The following is a 25312-nucleotide window of genomic DNA, read 5'->3' on the forward strand; positions in this document are numbered from 1 at the left end:
CTCCGTGCTCCCAATGCAGGGGCCACGGGTTCCATCCCTGGTCAGAGAACTAGATCCTGCAGGCCGCAACAAAAGATCCTGCGTGCCTCAACCAAGACCCGGCGCAGCCAAATAAATAAATATTTAAAAAAAAAACATAGAAACCATCTATTTTTTTTAATATTTAAGTTGGTACATCAAAGAAGAGAGAGATCATTTTTCCCTGTTTGCATACCTAGAAAACCCAAGAGATTCTAATAAAAAGCTTATGAGCACTAACAAAAGAATACACTAAAGTGGCAGATCCACAAAACCAATAGAATTTTATGTACTAGAATAAGCACCTAGAAAAGGAAATGGAAAAAATAATCCAATTACATCACAACGAAAACTGATTTTTTTTTTTTTTTTTTTTTTTGCGGTACACGGGCCTCTCACTGTTGCGGCCTCTCCCGTTGCAGAGCACAGGCTCCGGACACGCAGGCTCAGCGGCCATGGCTCACGGGCCCAGCCCCTCCGCGGCATGTGGGATCTTCGCGGACCGGGGCACGAACCCGCGTCCCCTGCATCGGCAGGCGGACTCTCAACCACTGCGCCACCAGGGAAGCCCTATGATTTTTTTTTTTTTTTTGCCCACGCCTCATGGCTTGTGGGATCTTAGTTCCCTGACCAGGGATCAAACCCAGGGCGCCAGCAGTGAAAGTGCCGAGCCCTGACCACTGGATGACCAGGGAATTTCCATAACTACCATATCTAGAAATAAATGTTTCAAGAAAGATACAAGACCAAATGAAAACTGTAGTCTTTTTGAAGGACAGAATAATGATCTAACAAATGAAAAACCATCATTCTTTATTTGGAAAACAAAAATATCAATATTTCCCAAATATATAAATTCAGTTCAATTCCAGTTAGACGGAAACAGATTTTTCAAGTACCTCAAAGACTATGGAAACAAATAATTTGAAAAAACTGATGTAAGAAAAAGTAGCGAGCAGCTGCAAGAGAGGGCAGGGGGACCCGCCTCATGAATACCAGTTATAAGAATAAAATTTTAAATGACTTGTATCCATCAGGGTTCTTAGTTGTAAAACCCAGAATCCCCTCTGGCTAGTTTATGCTGAAAAGGAAGCACAAGACATCCAGATTCCCTTAACCTACCAGGAGTAACACCTGGCCTCATAGTCTGCTGGAGCAGAAACAACCCGCCCACCAGCTCCCATGAGGATGCTCAGACTGCAACTCCTGACTCAGCTGCTGCTGCAGGCCATGCCTCCACAACTGGGTTCTGCCCAGGCCTCCTGTTTCCTCCCTCCTTTCTTAATGTTGGGCAGGGGCAAGGTCATATCCATGTGTGTCAAGCAGCAAGGGATACCAGACAATGAATTTTGGCTGTGTGAGCAACTCCAAGCATAAAGGATATTCAAATTTTATTGAGCATTACACCAATGCAGTTTAATAAGTTGTCAACAAAAAGATAGTCAAATAAGTTGGAAGAACAGGATGGGGAATCCAGAGATACATTCCTATATTCATGGGAATTCTGTATACAATTTAGGTGGCGTTTTAGTTTCGTGGCAAAAGGTTGATTTCTTTAATAGATGGTACTGGCACAGCTTATCTGGCTGGAAGAAAATAAAGCTGGCCTCCATCATACCTTATATGAAAATAAATCCCAGTTGGATTAAAGACTGAAAAAAAAATTTGTTTAATCTTAAAAGACAATACAGGAAACTTCATGTACAACCCAGGAGTGGAGAAGATATTCTTTTCTTCTTTGTTTTTATAAAGGAAAAATTTTTTTCAGTTTCATTGAGAAATAATTGACATATCACTTTATATGGGAAGATGTTCTTAACCAAGAATAGGAAACCTAGAAGCTGTAAAAGAGAAGATAGACATATTTAACTGTATACAATTTTTAAAACTTTCAAAATGCTTTATTTTGGGACCGCCCTTGTGGCACAGTAGTTAAGAATCTGCCTGCCAATGCAGGGGACACGGGTCCAAGCCCTGGTCCGGGAAGATCCCACATGCCGCGGAGCAACTGAGCCCGTGCGCCACAACTACTGAGCCTGCGCTCTAGAGCCCGTGAGCCACAACTACTGAAGCCCGCGTGCCTAGAGCCCGTGCTCCCCAACAAGAGAAGCCACCGCAGTGAGAAGCCCGCGCACCTCATCGAAGAGTAGCTGCCGCTCGCCGCAACTAGAGAAAGCTGGCGCACAGCAAAGAAGACCCAATGCAGCCAAAAATAAATACATAAAATAAATAAATTTATTTTTTAAAAAAGAGTGAATAAGAGTAAAATAAAATAAATGAAATAAAAATAAAACCCTAAGCACAGTTATTTAAAAAAAAAAATTTGCTTTAACCCAGGTAAGCTCTGGTCTCCCCGTTAGATCCTGCTGCTGCATACTAGACCAGAAAATCCACTTGGGGACGGTTGATTTGGTTTTGTTATCACCTAGAGCTTGATCATGTTAGAAATAACTGAAGTGAAGGTAAAGTTCTGAATAGTCATCTCCTCTGCACCCTATGGATAGCTGATAAAAAATGTGGTGAGGCTGGTGAGTTCTGGGTGGAGAGTGGTCATTAGGGATATTAGAAAAAGTAACAAGATAATTTTTCCTGGTGAAATGTTAAGCACAGTTCAGTCAAAAAAAAAAATTTTATAAACTTGTCACAGAAGGACAAATACTGCATGATTCCACTCACATGAGAAATCTAAACTAGTCAAACTCAGAGAAACAGAGAGCAGAATGGTGGGTGCCAGGGGCTGAGAGAGAGGGAGATGGGGAGTTGCTGCTCAATGGGTATAAAGTTTCAGTTATGCAAGACGAGTAAGTTCCAGAGATGTGCTGTACAACACTGTGCCTATGGTCAGCAAAACTGTATTGTGCACTTAAAATTTTGTTAAGAGGGTAAATGTCAGGACTTCCCTGGTGGTGCAGTGGTTAAGAATCCACCTGCCAATGCAGGGGACACGGGTTCGAGCCTTGGCCGGGGAAGATCCCACATGCTGCGGAGCACCTAAGCCCGTGCGCCACAACTACTGCCCTCTAGAGCCCGTGTGCCACAACTACTGAAGCTGGTGCTCCTAGAGCCTGTGCTCCGCAACAAGAGAAGCCACCGCAATGAGAAGCCCGTGCACCGCAAAAGGTAGCCCCCGCTCGCCACAACTAGAGAAAGCCCGTGTGCAGCAACGAAGACCCAATGCAGCCAAAACACAAATAATAAATTAATCAATTTAAAACAAAAGTAGAGGGTAGATTTCATGTTGTGTTATTTTTGGGGGGGGCACAGAACATGGCATGTGGGATTTTAGTTCCCCCATCAGGGACAGAACCCCTGCCCCCTGCAGTGGAAGCACGGAGTCTCAACCACTGGACGGCCAGGGAAGTCCTCATGTTGTGTTCTTATCAGAGAAATTAATAAGTAAATAAATAATAAAGCTCTTTCTTTAACAGAGCCTTGAAAATCAAGAACACAAGGACTTCCCTGGCCGTCCAGTGGTTAAGACACCGAGCTTTCACTGCAGGGGGCACGGGTTCCATCTCTGATTGGGGAAGCTCCGCATGCCGCATGGTGCGGGGGTGGGTGACTTATAAAAAATCAAGAACAGGGCTTCCCTGGTGGCGCAGTGGTTGAGAGTCCGCCTGCCGATGCAGGGGACACGGGTTCGTGCCCCGGTCCGGGAGGATCCCACATGCTGTGGAGCGGCTGGGCCTGTGAGCCATGGCCGCTGAGCCTGTGCGTCTGGAGCCTGTGCTCCGCAACGGGAGAGGCCACAACAGTGAGAGGCCTGCGTACCGCAAAAAAAAAAAAAAAAAAAAAAAAAAAATTCAAGAACACGTACTTCTAACAGCAACATCCTTGAGAGACTGAGAATCTCTGAGGCCTGATGTTAGGTGTGTGAAGAGAAAGCACTGACACCCTACCCTTCTATTATTCACGTAAGGACAAAGCGCTGGAGAATATTACAAGTCAGAGAGCTTGAAGTCATCAACAATATAAACAGTGGTCAGTTCCAGGTAAAAGACCTTCTTGGAAAGTGTATACACACTCTATTATCATCGTAAATTTAAATAGTTTATTTGCCAGAAACTTTCTTTCTGAGAATTTCAACTCTGATGAATAAGTATTATATAGCTTTCATCAATGCTGTGTAAGGCAGTAAACATCTGGCCATAATGTAGGGATGGAGCCCAAAATATTTCATCACGTAAATCACATAAATCTAAGGTGTTTTTGCAAAAAAACGAAAAACACTATTTTTTTCAGCCAATCTATACTGTCTCATAAGGCATAAAAGTAAAGATAAAGGGATTTTATCACATCTGGCCAAACCCTGGTCTGAGTACGTGTTGAATGATCATCACAAGGCAGTTCCTTTTCAACCTCCCCCAGAAGAAGGAAACAATTCGCCTTCACTACCCCCTCTTGCCAAGTGAGAATGGGGCCTAGACAGAGGAGGGAAGCAATCTAACTAGATTTCAGTCCCTCTTATCTCAGGGCTTGTCAGGTCTGGGCTTTCCTTGTTTGTTTGCTCTAGGAAATTGTATTTACTCATTGCACGTTTGTAATAGGAAATTGAGTTTTCTACTATTTAACTCACTCTCTGTGCCTTCACCAATCTCTCTTTTTTTAAAATTAATTAATTTAGTTAGCTATTTTTGGCTGCGTTGGGTCTTCGTTGCTGCATGTGGGCCCTCTCCAGCTGCAGAGAGTGGGGGGTCACTCTTCACCCCGGTGCACGGACCTCTCACTGCAGTGGCCTCTCTCCTAGCAAAGCACGGGCTCTAGGCACACAGGCTTCAGCAGTTGTGGCATGCGGGCTCAGTAGTTGTGGCACATGAGCTCAGCTGCTCCATGGCACATGGGATCCTCCCGGACCAGGGCCCGAACCCATATCCCCTGCATTGGCAGGCGAACTCTTAACCACTGCGCCAACAGGGAAGTCCTGCCTTCACCAATCTCTTTAAAGTCGACTTGACCAGTAGAAAAGCTATTCAGATCTTCTTGGAGTTAGGAAAATTGCGCCAGATTTCATCCACGTACCAATTTTGAAGCTTGGAAAGAAAAAGAGTGATTATAATTTTATTATGTATTTATTTATTTGGTTGTGCCGGGTCTTGTCGGGAGCCACATAGGAAGTGCCTTTGAGTTACAGCACAGACGAGACCCGTAGTGTCAAGCAAAGTTGATGCTATCGGGTACAAATATGGAGAGGCAAAGTTCTCCTCTGCAAAGCTGATGCTGTCAGACACATATATGGAAAAGCAAAGCTTCCTGAACATAGGGTTTTTTACACTCCCCCTACCCTGTTGAGGCCTCCTGGTGGCTGGTGCCTTGCAATCGGTCTCTCTTGCCCAGTGTTGTAAGCTGGGCCCTCTCTGGAGGAGAAACCTGGGTTCCCGAAGACATGTGACCAGAGCCGGGGCCCCGCCAGTTGGCGAGGGAATCCCAGGGCAGGTGCTGGGCGTGGAGGCCACGGGGGCATAGGCTACCAAGGTGACAGAGAACTGACCTTCTCTGGGGGCACTGCACCTCGCACACCTCACATCTCCCTGCTTGGCCCCGGAGGATGGCTGGTTAGCCAGAGACGGGTAAGATTCCTCAGGGAAGGAACAACCTAAGACAGGCACAGTCGCAGAGGGGCCATCAGGAGAGAACTTGGGGGGCCAACAGAGGTGGGGCATAGACCCTCACCCCCCAACTTTGCAGGAGCCTGAACCCTGTCCCCATGGCTGCTTCGCTTCCCACGCCCAGCTCAGATGGGAACCCAGGTAGCAGACAAGAGACCTGGCCAATGGCAACTGCTCTCCCGCCGCAGCAGGGCTTTGTTTCCCATTTCCTCCGTGGACCACAGCTTTCCTCTGTGTGGTAGCAAGGCTTTGCTCTGTGTGGTTCCCCTTGTCTTCCCCTGCCTTTGCCTAAAGTGATTTTGTAGGATTGCTATTGGGGTTGGGAAATATTCCCAGTTCCGATGGAGGGTTTGAGGAAAGATCCCAACTGAGGGAAAAGCCAAGAAGGATTGTAATCACTCCGGCTCCCTTGATGACTACACCTGAGATCCCCACTCCCAGGCCAGGGCATTGGGCTCGGGGAAGTACGACAGGAATGTTTTTGTGGCAAGAACCTACTTTACAAAGTAAATTGGATGAGTTATGGCCTCCCTGGGGAGTTAAAGATATACTAGGAAATTCTTGGGTTTGGTGGCGGGGAAGGTTTTTATTACAATGGGTATATGCGAAATTAGATAGGGTAAGCTTTAAGGCAAATATATATAAGCTTTACTGCTCTTTTTATAAGAATAGATATAAGGGACAAATTATATTTTGTAAATATTTTGCAAAGGACCTTGGTGACAGATTTAAGGTACAATGCCCTCCACAAAGACCCCCTAGGGTTAGTACGTTTATAGCACCTTGTTTTGATGTTAAAGGTAAAATGTTACGGCCTGAAGGCATTTACAGATTGTAAAAGAGTAATGTGTTTGAGTTTGTGTTTTGTGTAACCAGCTAACTAAACAGAACATACAGGTATAAGAACATTTACTTCTGGGAAGAATAATGGAACCGCAGATAAAGTTCCTGACCTAGATGTGACCAAGATGTACCTAACCACAGGGGATGAAAGAGACTATAGAGATCAGAAGACTACTTGACCATAAAAACCTGTTTAACCTGTTGATGTAATCTGCTGACGAAAATGACCTTTGTTTTATGGCTTTGTACCTTTGTTTTTGATCTTTGTTTTATGGCTTGTAAGGGGTTTTTTGGCATGAGAACTGGATTGTTAAGATTGAAAGTGAGATTGCCTCACAGTATAAAAGCTTCGGAATTATGAAAATAAATTTGTCAGATCCTTGCATCCTCTGAGGTGTCTTGTGTTCTGTCCACGCCGACTCCGTCTCCCCTTTCGGTGAAACCTGTCCAGCTGGGGCTGGTCCCCGGCAGGGTCTTACTTGCAGCATGTGGGCTCCTTAGTTGCGGCTCACTGGCTCCTTAGTTGTGGCACGTGAACCCTTAGTTGCGGCACGCATGTGGGATCTAGTTTCCTGACCAGGGATTGAACCCGGGCCCCCTGCCTTGGGAGCACGGAGTCTTAACCACTGCACCACCAGGGAAGTCCCAGTAAAGAATGATTATAGCAGAAAGGTTTTTAAAACACAGTTTAGAATTTGGACTTAATAGCACATCACACATTTGATTGTTCTTACAACAAAAGCACCATCAGTAAAATATACTTACTGATGGTAGGATGGAGTATGAGTTGATTCCAAGTCCACAAATCTCAGATCTTATCCCCAGTCATAGCTGTCATGTATGTAACATCTATTTCATAGCAGGGGCTTTATGTTTGCTATCTCAGATGCTCACAAAAGCTAACTTAAGGAACTTTAAGTAATAGTCTCAAATCCCAGAGAGTCTGTGCAGCTGTGAGGGCTGAAGGACTCGAACCAGCATCTCAGGCATCTTGCTAACTCATTATTTTTCAAGCCAGTGTTGTGTGACCACTGTAGGGGAGTTACTACCTGAGTCTCAAAATTGTGTTCCAGAGTCAAAGTTTAGGAATTCCAGTATACTGTATCCTCCCTTTGTAGTCTGCCATTCATATCAGCATATTAGAGTTTCAGAGAAACGTTGCATCTAAAAAAAGTGTTTAACTCTGTTTCACTTAGTTGTCCCCAAATATGTTTGGACTTGAAACTCTTTTTTTTTTTTTTTTCAAGGAATTCCTGGTCACATCCTGGAAACTTACTGTAATTGCTGTTGAGTTGACTTCTACTGAGGAATCGACTACTGAGGCCTCCAGCTGAGAACCAAGGGGCATTAAGTACCACGCGTTCTAAAGAGAATGGCCATCACCAGGGCACTGTTCTGGTCTCTGCCCTCCCATCAAGTCGATCCCCGAAGCCCACCCAAGAAGACCGGGGAGGGGAGTTGGGAAGAGTCACAAGGGTAGAAGGCTGTTGGCTCAGAGCAGGCTTCCCCTGCCCTCTTTGTGAGGTGGATGGTGGAGGTCCTTCACCACCACCCCAGCCAAAACAAAGAGGGGCTCCCAGAGAAACTCTTCTGAAGATATGGGTCCCTGTACTGCACCAGGAGGCCCTTGACACAAACAAGTCAGTGATGGCAGAGAAAGCAGAGAAAAACCCTTCTCAGTGTTCTCTAGAGAAACAGAACCAGCAGAGTGTGTGTGTGTAATTGTGTGGGAGGGCCTCATCCAATCAGTTGACGGCCTTTAGGGGAAATATGTATATGAGCTTTCTAAAATAATTTTTTAAATTAGGACTTCATTTTTTAGGGGCTTCCCTAGTGGTCCAGTGGGTAAGACTCCGAGCTCCCAATGCAGGGGGCCCCGGTTCCATCCCTGGTTGGGCAACTAGATTCCCCCATGCATGCTGCAACTAAGAGAGCCCATGTGCTGTAACTAAGACCTGGCCCAGCCAAAATAAATAATACATAAATAAATAAATATTTTTGTAAAAAGACTTCATTTTTTAGAGACATTTTAAGTTTACAGCACAATCGAGCAGAAAGTACAGAGATTTCCCATATACTCCCTGTCCCCCACATACAGACTCCCCCATTATCAACATCTCCCACCAGAGTGGCACATTTACTCAGGGGGAGGACAAGGGATACTTAATTATCACCCAAAGTCCACAGTTTCCCTTTGGGTTCACTCTGGTGTTATACATTATACGGGTTTGGAGACACGTATGACATTTCTCCACCATTACAGCATCATACAGAGTATTCTCACTGCTCTAAAAATCCTCTGTGCTCTGCCTAGTCATCCCCCACCCCCAAACCCTGGCAACTACTCATCTTTTTACTGTCCCCATAGTTTTGCCTTTTCCAGATATCATAGAGTTAGAATCATACAGTAGGTAGCCTTTTCTGATTGATTTCTTTCAATTAATAATATACATTTAAGTCCCTCTGTATCTCTTCATGGCTTGATAGCTCATTTCTGAGAGAGAGAGAAATTTATTTTAAGGAGTTGGCTCATGCAGTTGTGGGAGGTGGCAAGTCTGAAACTGGCAGTGCCTGCTGGCAGTCTGGAAATCCTGCAGAAGTCAGTTTGCAGTCTTGCGTCCAAAGGCAGTTGGGAAGCAGAATCCTTCCTCTTGAGGGGACCTCAGTCTTTGCTCTTAAGACCTTCAAATGATTGGATGAAGTCCATCCACATTACGGAAGGTAATCTGCTTTACTCCAAGTGCACTGACTTAAATGTTAATCACAACTAAAAGTTGCCTTCCCGGCAACATCTAGACTTGTGTTTGACCAAATAACTGGCCCCATAGCCTAGCCGAGGTGACACATAAAATTAACCATCACAACCCCCAAGAGAGAATCAGTAGCCAGTTAGAAAAAGACTCAGAACCTGTCTCTCTCCCAGGTGGCTACCCTCACACATTGTGGAAATTGGAGAAGGAAGGGCGGGGAATCCCCAAGGTAGATCGCAAGCCCCCACCCGCCTCCACTCCACGCAGGAGAGGAAAGAAGTGAAAGCACAGAGCAAGCTCCTCCTACCTCCACACCCGCAAGCCATAAGCCTGGTGAGTGCTTGGGGGTGGGGAGAGGAAGTGGAGGGAACAAGGGATAAAGTGTATCATCATCATCATCTTCTTCATCATTATTATTGCCATACCTCGAGGCATGCGGGATCTTAGTTCCCTGACCAGGGATTGAACCCAGGTCCTCCTCAGTGAAAGGGTGGAGTCCTAACCACTGGACCGCCAGGGAATTCCCAAGTAAAGTTTAAACAGGAGCTATAAATGAGACTGGACTTTTATTTCTGAAAGTGACTGTGAAAGGATGGATCTTCCAGGGATGTCTCTAAAGGACAGGAAAGGAAGATTCAACAGGAAATGGATGAAGGAAGTCATGGATGGAGCAAAAGAAACCATTCTGTGTTTAGATCCCACTGCTCTGACACTCATGCATAAAAATGGCGGTATCTTGTTTGAGAGACTCAATTTCATGTTTTTTGTTGTTTGTTTCTTGGTCGCACAGTGTGGCACACGGGAAACTTAGCTTCCCAACCAGGGATCGAACCCATGACCCCTTCGGTGGAAGCTCGGAGCCCTAACCACTGGACCGCCAGGGAATTTCTTCAATTTCATGTTTATACTCCATTTGCATTGACACCATTAAACTGGTAATATATTGTCTGAGAGACCCCCAAGTTAGGACATACTGCTTTCATTCACTTCTGTCACCATTACCATAAGAAAGGCAGGTGAGCAGAGAAAAACATTTTTGAAAAATGTATATAAATGACTAAAAATAGAAAAATATTACTTTTATTCCAATAACTAGTTGGAGGTGTACTTATTTTCTCAGATATCAGGCTTAGGAAAAATGTCTTTAAAGAATCTATACAGAGAGGTGATGGTGGCTGGGGGCTTTCATGCCATGCCAGACCTTCAACCTGAGGCCGTGGGACCAGGAGAGAAAATACTGTGTGATGCTGTATGGTTCAACTCACTCTAAAAACCTCTTCTGCATAAATTTCTACAATATCCAAAATTCAAAGGAAAGCAGTACAGAGTGTTACAAAGATACATTCCAGGAAAGAGAATTAGAATTTATATCCAGCTCGGGACTTCCCTGGTGGCGCAGTGGTTAAGAATCCACCTGCCAATGCAGGAGACAAGGGGTCAAGCCCTGGTCCAGGAAGGTCCCACATGTCGTGGAGCAGCGAAGCCCAAGCACCACAACTACTGAGCCTGCGCTCTAGAGCGCAAGAGCCACAACTACTGAAGCCCGTGCTCCGCAACAAAGAGAAGCCACCGCAATGAGACATCCACACACTTCAACGAAGAGTAGCCCCCGCTCGCCGCAACTAGAGAAAGCCTGCGTGCAGCAATGAAGACCTAATGTAGCCCAAAATAAATTAATTTAAAAAAAAAAAAGAATTTATATCCAGCCCTTATTATCCAATTGTTCATTTCTTTAGGGCTGTAGAACTTCAAAGGGAAGAATGACCAAGTAACATTTTTTTTTTTTTTTAAACATTTATTGTACTTTTGGCTGCCTTGGGTCTTCGTTGCTGTGCACAGGTTTTCTCTAGTTGTGGCGAGCGGGGGCTACTCTTGGTTGTGCTGTGCGGGCTTCCCATCGCAGTGGCTTCTCCTGCTGCCAAGCACGGGCTCTAGGCGTGCAGGCTTCAGTAGTTGTGGCGCACGGGCTTAGTTGCTCCGTGGCATGTGGGATCTTCCCGGATCAGGGCTGGAACCCGTGTCCCCTGCATTGGCAGGCGGATTCTTAACCACTGCGCCACCAGGGAAGCCCCAAGTAACATTTTAAAGAGGAAATTGGGATGATTGAGGACATTTAAAATCTCCCACTTTATCCTTCTTGTTTCAACCAGCAGCTCGATTGAGATTTATTGAATACTTACTGTAAAAGGCATAGCATTAAACTCTGAAGGAAAGAGGAAGGTGAGCCCAGCAAGGCTCAGATCTGCTGCCAGGAATTTATTCTAAACATAGTACTGAATAGACAGCCGTGTCCGTTTAGCTCAGTGCTATATCTCTGGCACCTAGAACTAGGAATCAGCCTGATTCAGGTGCTCAAAATTTTTTTTTTCAGTGACTACATATATAAAGGGATCCACGTCACATGTGTTGCCCATGTTATCAAGAAGGTATGCTTAAGCTAACGATGCAGACCTGTGTCGCCTCTGTTCCCAACTTAACAGTCAACAGCTCTACTTTCCTTTTGCAGTGCTGAGCACCTCCAATGTTCAAGGCACTGTGTTAGGTGCAGGGATACAGCAGTCAACAAGGTACCATCACAAATCAATCCCTCATCTTACCAACTTGCCCTTAAAGAGACATCACAGAAGTAAGCAGGTAATGGTGGGAGAAGAAGATAAATGTGCGCTCAGGCCAGGAGAGCACACGTCCCCATGACAGAGCCTGATGTATTTGGGACAGCACTGCACCCTCCCAGCCTCCTCTGGAGCTAGTTGCGGGGAGCAGACTAGTTAGTACCCTGCAGTGGTATGTAGGCCAGGGAAGGCTGCTTGAAGGGATCTGACTTACTTTGTGATTTGTGTCTGGGTCTTAGTTTATAAAGGATACTGAGTGATGACGTGGAGAGGCTAATGCCGTTGGAAGAAGAACTTACTACTCACACCTCCCACGAGGCGGGGGCACAACATGCCACCAGGGCCATGTGGAGAAGTAGCAGGTTCAGTCAGGACGCAGAAGCAGGAGCAAGGGGAAAGCACAGGCCGCAGCCTTTATTGTGTTTTCCGAGGGAAAGGCAAGCTTAATGTTGGCTCCTTGAATAATTCCAGTGGGCTTTGGGGCTTAAGGGCTGTCCTTAGTTGTCTGGCACCTGGCCCCGGGTTGATTAGGGCAGGGGAAATGTTGGCTTGGTGTGTGAGAGTGAGATAAAGGAAATGGGTCAGAGTGGATCACAGGGGAGATGCAAACAACCTCGGCCGTTAGTTTTGTCTTATGATTAATGGAGGTCAATTAGACAAATACAAAATCTAAAATGCTTCACCTGCAATGTGGACACGATGCCTGGAGCAGTCAGCCCGGACCATGAGGTGTTCTGTGCTGGCACAGGGGGAACAGAAAGGAGCCTGTGTCCCCGGTGACTGCAAAGCCGCCAAACCGCCCTGGACCGTCTATCTCCACATTCATGTCACATGAGAGAGAAATCGAACTTCTACCCTGTTAAGCCACAGTAGTCAGGCCTCTGTGATGAGTAGCCAAAAATCATCCTAAGGATAAAGGCGTCTAACTCAAATCGGGTAAATCAGAGAAGACTTCCCTGAGGAGGTAACATCAAAGGCAAGACGCTGGCAGACAAATCAAAGAGGTGGGGAAGAGTGTTGGTTAGGGAGACCAGCGTGAGTGAAGAAGGTCCGGGGAGGAAAGGTGTACCTAACTCAGGGGCTATGGAAGTGGGTGTGGCTGATCTGACAGCGCAGCTCACTGGAGCCCGGAGGGCAGGGCGGGGATGCTAGCAGTGATGAGCGAGGCAGCCAGGGAGACAGCAGGGCAGAATCCTACAGAAGACCTCGGATGCCGGGTTAAAGGGCTTAGCTTTGATGATGCTAGGAGGCCACTCAAAGGCTTTCCAGCACGGGAGTGACCTGGCCAGATTTGCTGATCTTTCTGGCTGTTATGTGGAAAACAGATCAGAGAGGGGAACTAGCTGAATGCGAGGAGAGGTAGGTAGGAGGCTGCTCAGGGGAAGGCACCCATCCTGGTTTGCCAAGGACTTTCCCAATTTTAGCATTGGGAGCTCTGCATTCCAGGAACCTCTCTCTCCACCCGCTATCCCGGGCCAACAGGGACAGCTGGTCACCCTAAGGCTGCTGCGTGACCCCAGGTGAGAACTATGGCTGTAAGGACGAGGATGCAGGGAAGGTTCCAGGTTACCGCACAGTGAAACGAACGCCACCTAAATGATCTTGGCTCAGACAGAGCTCCCGCACTCAAAAATCGCATCGTATTTCAGACATAAAAAAGCACGAAATAATGCCATTTGCGGCAACCTGGATGGATTTAGAGATGATTATACTAAGTGAAGTAAGTAGCACAGAGAAAGACAAATACCGTATGATATCACTTATATGTGGAATCTAAAAAATGATACAAATGAACTTATTTACAAAACAGAAACAGACTCACAGACATAGAAAACAAACCTATGGTTACTAAGGGGGAAGGGGGGAGAAAAATCAGTTTAGGATTAACAGATACATACAAGTGTATATAAAATGGATAAACAACAAGGTCCTACTGTATAGCCAGGGAACTATAGTCAATATCTTGTAATAAACTATAATGGAAAAGAATCTGAAAAAGAATAGATATATGTATAAATGAATCACCTTGCTGTGTACCTGAAACTAATACAACATGGTAAACCCACTATACTTCAATTAAAAAAAGAAAGAAAGAAAGAAAGAAATCACACTAGGGAGCGCTTTGTGAGCAGAAGTCTGGGTAGGCCAGAACTGCAAGGCCAGCAAACTCCAGGGGAAGGATAAACCATGATGGTCAAGGTCTAAAGTAATTCCTTTTATTTGTTTGTTTTTGTTTCTTGCGGTACGCGGGCCTCTCACTGTTGTGGCCTCTCCCGTTGCGGAGCACAGGCTCCAGACGCGCAGGCTCAGCGGCCATGGCTCACAGGCCCAGCCGCTCCGCGGCATGTGGGATCTTCCCGGACCGGGGCACGAACCCGTGTCCCCTGCATCGGCAGGCAGACTCTCAACCACCACGCCACCAGGGAAGCCCTAAAGCAATTCCTTTTGATTGACAAAAAAGACCAAAAAATAACATTTTGCTCTGGGTGCAAACAATCTTATTCCACGTCTCTTAATCTTGCCTTCTTGTTACAATTATCTTCATTTGATGGTTGACATCATTCGACCTGTTCACGGCCAGGACACTGAGAGCTGAGTGAAGCACAGAGGAGTTCTGACCTTCTGTCCTAACGCCACAATAATGGACCATCTTTTAAGTAAGATCGATGTGGATACACAGGCTTCCAAACACTTAGGAGTTCCGTCTGACTTCAGCTGCTGTCTGTCCAGCTCTCATCTCATCTTTTATAACCCTTCCCTTGAAATGTTCGGACTTCTTGAAGAAAGCTGTATCAAGATGAACAGTGTTTATTCTTTTTATTACAAGCTTTATACATTCCCTGAAATCCAAAAGAAAAGTAACTGCAATAAGTGATCTGAGAATTACAGCATCAGGGAAAAAATGGTATAAGGCCACAGAATCTAGAAGGTTTTCCTATGTAGCAAAATGTTTTATGGGGGGCTTCCCTGGTGGTGCAGTGGTTGAGAGTCCGCCTCCCGATGCAGGGGACGCGGGTTCGTGCCTCGGTCCGGGAAGATCCCACATGCCGCGGAGCGGCTGGGCCCGTGAGCCATGGCCGCTGAGCCCGCGCGTCCGGAGCCTGTGCTCCGCAACGGGAGAGGCCACAACAGTGAGAGGCCCGCGTACCGCAAAAAAAAAAAAAAAAAAAAAAAAAAGTTTTATGGGGATAACAATGCTTTACTGTCCAGTAACCAAGTATACTACTCATAACACGGAAGAAATGTTTGAAATAAGATTGGACTAAGACTTCAGTATAAACTGTTTTGGAATTGTGTTTATAAAAATGGAATAAATAATGGAAGGAGTAGTTGACTTAATAGGAGACATGATATTTAGGTATTTGTTGGGAAAATGAATAAAGTAGTCTTGTTCAAGCTTCAGAGGCAGAAGCAGGCCTCTGTCCGACCTGTGACCCTGCCTGGACTGCGCGCCTCCTTGCACACCTAACAGTTGCTGCCAGCCACTCAAATGGCGCTTACGGTAAAAAGGGGAATGGGTCTTGGAATTTCTTGAGCCCTGGGGACCTGGCCAGTCCCCCGCGGTCTAGAAAATCTTGTGACTCACATGGTGAAAGCAACAGCATTGTTAAAGTGAATCCAGAGCTGCATTTTTGCACGCAAACTGATGATATCAGTTTGCGGCCTGAAGCGAAAGCCCCCAGAACTGTAAACTGAAGTCTTACCCGTGGGGTGGACGCACTGCTCGGGACCCTTCCCAACTGCGGCTCCAGATTGCCGTCCCTCGGGACTTCCCACCTGCCGCTTGGATCTGGAAGTAAGTGTCGGCCCAATTCGGTGATGTATACCCTGTTACGTTTCCCTAATAATCTTATTCCTTTCCTTCTAATGATTATATATTAGAATTCAGTAAAATCACCTTTCATTAAAGAATTCATTAAGGCTGTTTCTTCGTGTGAGACAAGTGCTTATTTTGCCAGAGAATCCAACGCACCTTAAAAGCTAAAGCAGGATTTCGGCAAAACGGTATTTTATTTCAATCATCATTCGGTTAGCCAAACAAACTCTAAAAATGTGTTTGGAGGGAATTCAGTATAAAAAGTGCTAATTCAGGTTTAATTGTCTCAGCAACACCTAACCAACAGATCTCTTCCAAGGGCTAGCATTGGAAATCACAGAGTTAAGTGCCTGAACCACCAAGCATCTGTCTAAAATCTGCTATTTATGTGTAAAATACATAGCTAGTGGGAACGTGCTGTGTAGCACAGGAGCTCAGCTGGGTGCTCTGTGATGACCTAGATGGGTGGGATGGGGGGGTGTGGGAGGGAGGTCCAAGAGGGAGGGGATATAGTTATACATAGAGCTGATTCACTTGTTGTACAGCAGAAACTAACGCAACATTGTAAAGCAATTTTACTCCAATTAAAAAAAAATCTAATATGCTCCACTAGCAGGAATTTCTAACTTAAAATTTGGCGGGGTGGTGGTTCAGAGAAGAGAGAAAGTGGAGGCTTATATGAGGGCTGTTTAAGGACGGGGCCTGAAAGAAGCATACATCACTTCCACCCATATTTCATGGCCCAAACTCAAGCATAAGGCCTCACTCAACAGCAAGGAAACCTGGTAAATATGGTCTACACGTGTGTGCAGAGGGGAAGGACTGGGTTTGGTGAATTCCTATTCATCTACATCCAGGAGAGCACCTGGCACGTGCTACACACTCAGTAACTGTTGAATGTGTGTTTGGTCTGAGGTTTCAGAGCCAAGTGCTACAGCTGGAATTTCCGTTTCCTCCCCGCAGGCCATGCTGCCGGCTGCCCCATCAACCTGCACATATACCGCCCAAGTGTTTAAACAATTAGAGGAAGGAGCTCAATGGCAAACTTTTACATCAGCAAAACCAAGTAGACGACGCTACAGGCTATAGAGTTAGTGCTAATCCTGTAATGAAGGCAAGATGCAGAAGGTAGAGCAGGCTGCAACCTGAGCCCTGCAGAGAGGCTGCGTAAGGAGGAGAGGGGAACGTAAGGTGGGAAAGGAGGCAAAGGGCCGAGTGAGCAAAGCTAGAGGATGAGAGAAACACAGTCAACTGAGGCCTTCTCTGTCTTGAAAGAAATAAAGTTTAGTTTTGGATTCCCATTTGCATTTTTAAACTAGAGTTGATTTAAACTGGGATCAACCTTTGTCAATCTGGAGGATAGAAAACAAGTTTTGTGAGCTGTTTCTGGAGGTGAGCAGACCTTATGTGTTAGTATCATGGGTAGGAGGGGCAAACTCTGGAGTCAAGACAGTTGAGGGTTGATTCCTACCTACTTGAGCTGGAGCAAGTAACCCAATCTCTGTGCCTTGGTTTCCCCAATGTGAAATTGAACTAATAATTGTAGCTACTTCAGAAGGTTGTTGTGAAGATGAACTGAGCTTCTGTATAAAGTAGTTTAGCACAGTGCCTGGAATACAGTAAGCTGTGGACATGTTGGCCATTATTATTATTATTATTTTATTATTATTATTATTAACCAGAAAAATCTACTGTCACAGGGCCAGAGGCAGGGGCATTCTCCTCCCTTCTTTATGGTACTCCACACTATTTCTCCTCTGCCTTCTCATGAAAAGCCCCCCATTCTTTGAGGTCCATGCCATCCCACTATGCCTCTGACCCTGCCTCATCGTGGTCAGCCACCCAGGGCTGCACTAGGTAGCCTTCCCTCTGGCTAAACACAGCCCCATGCCAGGGCGCCTGGCCCTTCCAGTGGAGTGTGGGCTGGGTTTCAGCTCCAGGTTGCCTAGGTGGGCAGAGCACACCCACCCAGGTACAGGGCATCCTGCATCTACCAAGTTCCAGGTGTCTCTCCACATGGAATTGAAGGCTCCAGCCCCTGGCTCAGTTTCCCCCTTTAGCCCGTTTGCCGTCATTGTAGATGACCACCCATCCATGTGGACAACCCATCCAAGTCCCTGCCTCTCAGCCCCTTGGCTCCCTTTGGGACCTTCCGCCCCATGCCTCTGTGCCCGCGCTCAATGCTGCTTCTACACGAGCAATCTCTCACCCGTCTCCCCACCTGCACCCGCACGCAGACCCTCGGACCTTCCATCTTCCTTCAGCCTCTCAGTCATCCTCCTGGGTGATTCTTCCTTCAGGCTGATGACGGAAGCACTCCACTGAGCCTCTGTTCTTCCACAGCCTCTCTGGCCCAGTGCCACCCCCTATGGATCAAGTCCACCATCCACGTGGGCTACTGAGCAGACTGGCCACCCACAGAGACCCGACAGGCCATCGCGGGGGGCCCCTCAGTCCCACCTGAGAGAAGACGCCACACTGACACACCGATGCCTGTGCTTCTGGAGATCTCTGGGTTTTTCGTGGAGCAGTTGTCTCTAGAGGATAAGGGAGTTGTTCTTCTGAGATACTAGCGATCCACTAGCCAAGGAAACTCTCCTGCTGGGGCCCAAGACCACAGGGCAGCCCAGTTAAGAGGGAACAGCCCCCCAGCTCTGGGCAGAGTCCAGTCTTGCTCTGTCCCCGCCAGACAAATGGGGTTTGGAAGCAACGGCAGCACCGCCCTGGGACTAGATGTAAGTGAGGCTCCTCTGGGCTGCTTTGTAACCAGCGAGCATCATCGGAGCAAGAGGAAGGGTGTGGGGATGGGAGCGATGTGAGAAGCCTGAAGCTGACAGGCTGGTTTTCAGCAAGGAGAGGCTCCTCTTTCCTTCAGGTTGATGGGTGGGGACTTGAAAGAGGGAGGAGGTCCCCACAGAAGCAAGGGCAGAAGCTTCGGACTAGGGCTACCGATGTGACTCAGGGCCTGGTGACTTTGGGTCTCACAGTGAGAGCAGCCTTGGATATGACTTTCCCTGACTGGTTCCCACACTCAGGGAAGGGGGAGCACCTGTGTCTTTTCTTTTTTTCTTTCTTTTTGCGGTACACGGGCCTCTCACTGTTGTGGCCTCTCCCGTTGCGGAGCACAGGCTCCGGATGCGCAGGTTCAGCGGCCATGGCTCACGGGCCCAGCCGCTCCGCGGCATGTGGGATCTTCCCGGACCGGGGCACGAACCGTGTCCCCTGCATCGGCGGACTCTCAACCACTGCGCCACCAGGGAAGCCCCACCTGTGTCTTAATCAACTTGGGTCCCAGGGATGTGGTGCAAAGTAGTTACCAATAAATGCTGTGGAAATGGACTGAAAGACCTCCACCGGCTGATCCAAAGGGCCCCCTCGCCATTCACACGAGGAAGTCCTACTGGCCCAATCTCAGCCCAACCCGAGCACCATACTGGAGTTTTTAACGTTAGAGTTGAGGGTTTTGTCCCATGTTTCAGTGAGGCCATCTCCTGATCTCTTGCAGAGTATTAGGGAGCTCTCCTCCTGGTCTGCTCACCACTGTCCCTAAACCTGAAAGAAACGAGGAATGGTCTCAACTGCTTATCCAAATACCAATGTGACTGCCACTGGCTGCTTAAAAGTGGATGTGTTTTTCTTCTCAAACACTACAAAACAAATATTTACTGAATTCTCAGTTTCTGAAATATTTCATGATAACCTCCAATCTTGCACATGAAGTGTCAAATCTTGAGAGATCACAATGAAGAATGTATTGATGTTACTTTTTTTTAAAAAGAGGGGTGTGGCAAGGGAACTGTTACCAAAAGACAATTCCTAGAAAACTGTAAAGGTAAGTGAACTGTAAAATGAAAACTGTCACACAATGAGCATTTTTATTAGAATAATAAAAGGTTTTTTAAAAAAATATTTATTTATTTGGTTGCACCAGGTGTAAGTTGCGGCAGGTGGGCTCCTTAGTTGTGGCTCGCCGGCTCCTTAGTTGTGGCATGCGTGTGGGATCTAGTTCCCTGAGCAGGGATCGAATCCAGGCCCCCTGCATTGGGAGCTCAGAGTCTTAACCACTGCGCCACCAGGGAAGTCTGCATTGGAATAATAAAGGCTTAATGAAAAGGCAGCAAAGAGCTGAGTTAAATGAGAAAGATGTTTGAAGTTGAAAATGGCATATTTCTTTGCTTTAAGTCCTTTAGCCAATAAAAAACTATTTATATAAATTTACCAGGGATTTAAAGGGAGCATTTGCAGCACGATAAGCAAGAGACACTTTGAGGAGTATCATGGATTCATTTAATTTATTAAAATGTATATTTATCATCTTTTCATCCACTCACAAAACATCCTTTTCTCTCTGTAAAGACGATGATGCTAAATTACTTGGCATAGGTGATGCTAAAGTAAATTGAGTTCTTCAAATGTTTTGTTTTAATGATTACCTGAGTATTTCAAGAAATTTCTCTGATATGGTTTTAAAATAATTCCCTCTCTCACTACAGCACAGTTCACTTTTTTATTTTTGTTTTTAATGAACTTTATTTTTTAGAACAGTTTAGATGTACAGAAGGATTATGAATATAATACAGAGGGCTCCTACATACCCCACACTCAGTGCCCCCTATCAGTAACACCTTACAGTAGTCTGGTACGTTTGTCACAATTAGAGAGCCCATGCTGGTACACTATCGTTGACTAAAGTACATACTTTATTCAGATATTCTTGGTTTTTCCCTAATGTCCTTTTGCTGCTCCAAGATCCCATCCAGGTACCGCATTATATTTACTTTAATCTCCTTAGGCTCCTCTTAGCTGTGACAGTTTCTCATTTTCCTTGTTTTTGATGACTTTGACAGTTGTGAGGAGTACTGGTTAGATATTTCATAGAATGAATCTCATTTGGGATTTGTTGACGCTTTTCTCATAATGAGACTGGGGTCAGGGGTTTGGGGGATGACGAGCACAGAGGTAAAGTGCCCTTCTCATTACATCATTCAAGGGTAGGTACAGGCCATCAATAAGACTTATCACTGTTGATGTTGCCCTTGACCACCTGGCTGGGGTAGTGTTTGCCATGTTTCTCCAGGTCACACTCTTCCCCCACTTTCTATGCTGCGCTCTTTTCTATGCTGTCACTCTGCACAGCCCACACTTAACGGAGTGAGAGCTATGCTCCACGTCCCTGTGGGCGAAACATCCACATCAATTATTTGGAATTTTCTGCACCAGGGGATTTATCTTTTCTCCCTCATTTATTTATTTATTCAATCATTTATTTACATCAGTGTGGACTCATGGATATTAGCGCAGTTCATTTTTTAAAGTGCAGATTTTTTCCCCATGGGGAAAGCAGGAGAAGCTGCCACACATTTCCATAAACAAAGTGCCCTCAGCCTTTTCTCAAGCACATCTCGGGAATGTGTTAAATCCTCTGGGTAGCAAGGGACTCGGCATAGATGAGGAGGGATTGCTTGATGTGATCAAAATGGTTGACTCACTAAATGAAAACACCCTTGTGAAAACTTCCCTAGTATTTGCTTAATCTAAATCCCTCATTTCAAGGAAATGAAATTTAAATGCATTCTTTGTTTCTAAGTATTATTTAAATCACAGCAAAATATAAACAAATTAATGTTAAAAAAAAAAAGACAGAAAATCTCCCTCAGACTATAAAAGCAAAACTAAAATACACCTATGAAGATGAAAGTGTGTACTAAAATTCCTAAATAAATAAATTAATTAAATTAAATTAAATACCACCACCAACAATGCCCAGGGATGATTTGGTCAGAGAGTCAGGGAGCAGAAGCAGCGACCTCCCTGTCCCACAGCTTTCCTGGGGCCCTCAGAATCCCGAGGCCCTAAGAACTCACTTTCACTGTAAGTCTTTCCGAGTCCTAAGACCACTCAGCCTTCCGGTGAAGCTCCTGGTTGTCAGGGTGACGCCAGCAGGCAACACTGCCTTCAGACAACCACCACAGGCCATGGGTCTGGGCCACACTCACTGGGCCTCTCCTGACTTCCAATGGTCTCTGGGCCTCCGGAAGACTGGCTCTTTCCACATGGTGGCTCCTCCCTCCCTTTTCACTGTGCTGCCTCCAGAACCTCAGGATTGCTCTTCTCACACCTCCTAAAGCCCCCATGGACCCTGCACTGACTGAGAGCTGGCCCTCCCCTCCCAGTCTCCCTTCCTCACCAGTTTTGGAAGGTAATGCTATGCAGAGACAAAGTTCTAGCTCTGACACGATTATCTGTGTGACCCTGGGCAAGTTGCTTCACCTCTCTGGGCCAATTTCTCAAGTGTAACATGAAGACACTGGTTTCAAGTCAGCTCCAAACGCTTTCACTCTGAAATGTCATGATCCTGTTAAATCCTTAAAGGCCAGGATAATACTGTTTCCCAGTTGTGTGGACAACTAGATAAATAGCGATGTAGTCATTAAATATTGTCTTATCTTTCCCTCAGTTCCCTCTTCTGGCCGGGGCATTTTTAATGATTATCTGGTATTTATACCCAGATATAATAAATTGTGTTTCATTGTTTTTAGATGTATGCTTCTCAGTTTTGCCATCAAAAAGGTGTATTTGGGACTTCCCTTGTGGCGCAGTGGTTAAGAATCCGCCTGCCAATACAGGGGACATGGGTTTGAGCCCTGGTCCTGGAAGATCCCACATGCTGCAGAGCAAGTAAGCCTGTGTGCCACAACTACTGAGCCTGCACTCTAGAGCCCGCGAGCCACAACTACTGAGCCCAAGTGCCACAACTACTGAAGCCTGCGTGCCTAGAGCCCGTGCTCTGCAACAAGAGAAGCTACCGCAATGAGAAGCCTGCACACCGCAACAAAGAGTAACCCCTGCTCGCTGCAACTAGAGAAAGCCCGCGCACAGCGACAAAGACCCAACGCAACCAAAAATAAATAAATAAATTTTTAAGTGTATTTTTTTCTAAGTGGGATTTTTATTTTGATGGTTTCTATCTTTTTAAGATGACTAATTTACCGAGTTGTAGGCTTTTTTTTTTTAAAGCTTTTTATTGAAACTGTTTTCAGCTTGTTAGGAGGAGACATCTTAGTTTCAGACAGAAGTGGTCCACACAATTGAAATCTTTTACCTTAAACTCTTTCAGACAGGAACTTTTTAATTTATTTAATTTATTTATTTTTGGCTGTTTTGGTTCTTCGTTGCTGGGCTTGAACCCATGTCCCCTGTATTGGCAGGTGGATTCTTAACCACTGCAGCACCAGGGAAGTCCCAAGTTGTAGACTTTTTAAAGGAGAAAAATAGGACCAGGGAGGTGTATGCAGGAAGCTTGAGTCTGTAATACTTTATTTTATTAAAAAAATTTTTTAATTAATTTTTTTTATTGGAGTATAGTTGATTTACAATGTTGTGTTAGTTTCTGCTGTACAGCAAAGTGAATCAGCCATAAATATACATATATCCACTCTCTTCTAGACTCCATTGACATATAGGTCATTACAGAGCACTGAATAGAGTCCTCTGTGCTGTAATATTTTACTTCTTTAGAAAAAACAAGAAGCACAGATGGCAACATCTTAGAAAGTGATGAAATCTGAGTGACAGATACAAAAATTGTTACATGATTGTGAATATTTCTCACTTTTCTCAAATCACTCGAATCATGTCCTTAAGAATAAAAACTTCTCATATCCTTCTTTCTCCTTTTGTTGGCCTTTTGATTATCTGCTATTTGAAAATGCATAGCTAGTCAATTAAAATAGGACAGAGAAGAGGTGAAGCACCCCCTTGTCTAAGTTCTCCTTTCCCTTTACAGCTCACATTAGGTCCCACTTCCTCTACAAAGCCTTTCAGTTTGCCTCAGTCTCCTATGGAAACTTTCAGCCCATTGCCTGGTGCCTTTGTTGTAAGGTGCCACTTCTGGGCACTTAATCCACTACTTTTTAATACTCTGCTTGTGCAACAACCCACATTTTCATCTGTGGTACACTGATACCCTGTATTATCAGGATGGGCAAGGTCACTGTGCTAACAACCCCACAAGTCATTTCTTGCCCACACAACATGTCCACGGTGGATTGACTGTGGGTCTGATCCATGTCATCTTCACTCTGGGACTGCTGATGCAGCAGTCTTAACCTGTCACATTGCCTGTTTCCAGGTAGAAGAGGAATAACCTGGTAACCATCATCTAACTCTGAAAACTTCCACCCACCTGGCTTCTAACTGTATTTTATTGGCCAAAGCAAGTCACGTGGGGACTCCTGAGTTCAAGAGGGCAAGGATGGCTAATCTTCCTGTTGGGAGGGGCACCACAGAGAGGCAACCAGTCTGTTGGGTGAACAGGACAGTAACACAATCTACCATTCCCTTAGGAAACATTTCTTCTGCTGAATTTGAACTTTCAACTCTCAGCTGACAAACAAGCTTTCTGTGATCTCACCTGCTGATGCGGCCAGTTTCTGCAGTGCTGCCCTCTTAAGGAACCCTTGGTACAAGCATTTAAGTATTTTATTGCATTTTAGCCCTTATTAATTTATAACCATGGACGGAAAATGGAAAATTAAAGTGTCGATATGAGTCATAAGGAACACAGTTCTCATAATTTAAAACACTGGAGAGGATCCTCAGGTATGCCAGAGCTGTGAACGTCTCAATCAGAGGTTCACCGGACAATCTAAGCTAATTGACTCTGCTCATCTGTGAAGGAAACACATTAATAAACTTGTAAAGAGCTAGAGCAATATCAACAAAACTTGTGTTTAAAAGCTGTGATTCAAAAGGTTTTTAACTCTCCGGGAACAGAAACTATTGCATCAACTTTTGGACATTGTAGTTTCCTGTGTATATTTTTAGGAACGTCTTATGTAGGGGCTCCCTGTGTTGGCTGATGTTTTTATTTAGTGCTTTGCACATGTGCTCTTTTTCCTCAGATTGTAAATCCCTGAGGATAGTATCTAAGGGGCACCACGGAGAGCATAGTGCACTCAGGTTCTGCAGTGAGACCATCCTGGATCCAAATCCTGGTGCCGACACCGCCTGGCAGCAAGACACTGGGCAAGTGACTTAAAGCCTTGGGCCCTCAGTTTTCTCATCTGAAAAAAGGGGATTTTAATACTTAGCTCATGGTTTGTTGTGAGCTTTACCTAATACATGTGAAACACTAGCAGGTGCTATATAATGTAAATTTTGCTTAATCTACCGTTTGCTACGCTTACCGTGTGCCAGGCATGTAACATGCTTTATTCTGTAACAACCTCCTTACAACCCTAAAAGTAGGATTATCGTTCACATTTTGTAAAAATCAGAGAGATTAAGTGACTCTCCCAAAGACACAGCCATTGGCAAATTATGTCTTGAACTCATGCCCTTTGATTACAAAATTCTACAAACTAAAAAAGAGGAGATTAACCGGTCTTCCTACTTCAAGACCTAAGGCATCGCAAGATTCTGCCTTTCTAGATCGTGAAAGAAGAGAAATTATACTTGAAAACATTCCAGGGTTAGATGGCGCATTGCTCGCAATTCATTCCATTCCCCTTCCCTGCTCTTTTGCGGGTGTGGTAAAGTATACATGAAATTTAGCCTTTTAACCCTTTTTAGTGTACAATTCAGTGGGATTAAATACATTCACAGTGTTGTGTAACTGTTATGACTGTTTGCAGAACTTTTTCATCATCCCAAACAGAAAGTCTG

The 25312-nt window shown here is 45.4% G+C and overlaps 1 long non-coding RNA gene across 1 annotated transcript; it reads right to left on the reverse strand.

The window, feature by feature from the left end:
* Nucleotides 1-14054: 14054 nt before the first annotated feature.
* On the reverse strand, nt 14055-18414 carry LOC125961612 (uncharacterized). The gene is made up of 3 exons (XR_007472508.1): nt 18107-18414; nt 15534-15619; nt 14055-14669 (listed from the first exon to the last, which is right to left on the reverse strand). It is a non-coding gene; the product is annotated as an uncharacterized LOC125961612 (long non-coding RNA).
* Nucleotides 18415-25312: the final 6898 nt, after the last annotated feature.

Source organism: Orcinus orca, chromosome 17 (genome assembly GCF_937001465.1).
Source record: "Orcinus orca chromosome 17, mOrcOrc1.1, whole genome shotgun sequence".
NCBI classification, from domain to species: Eukaryota; Metazoa; Chordata; class Mammalia; order Artiodactyla; family Delphinidae; genus Orcinus; species Orcinus orca.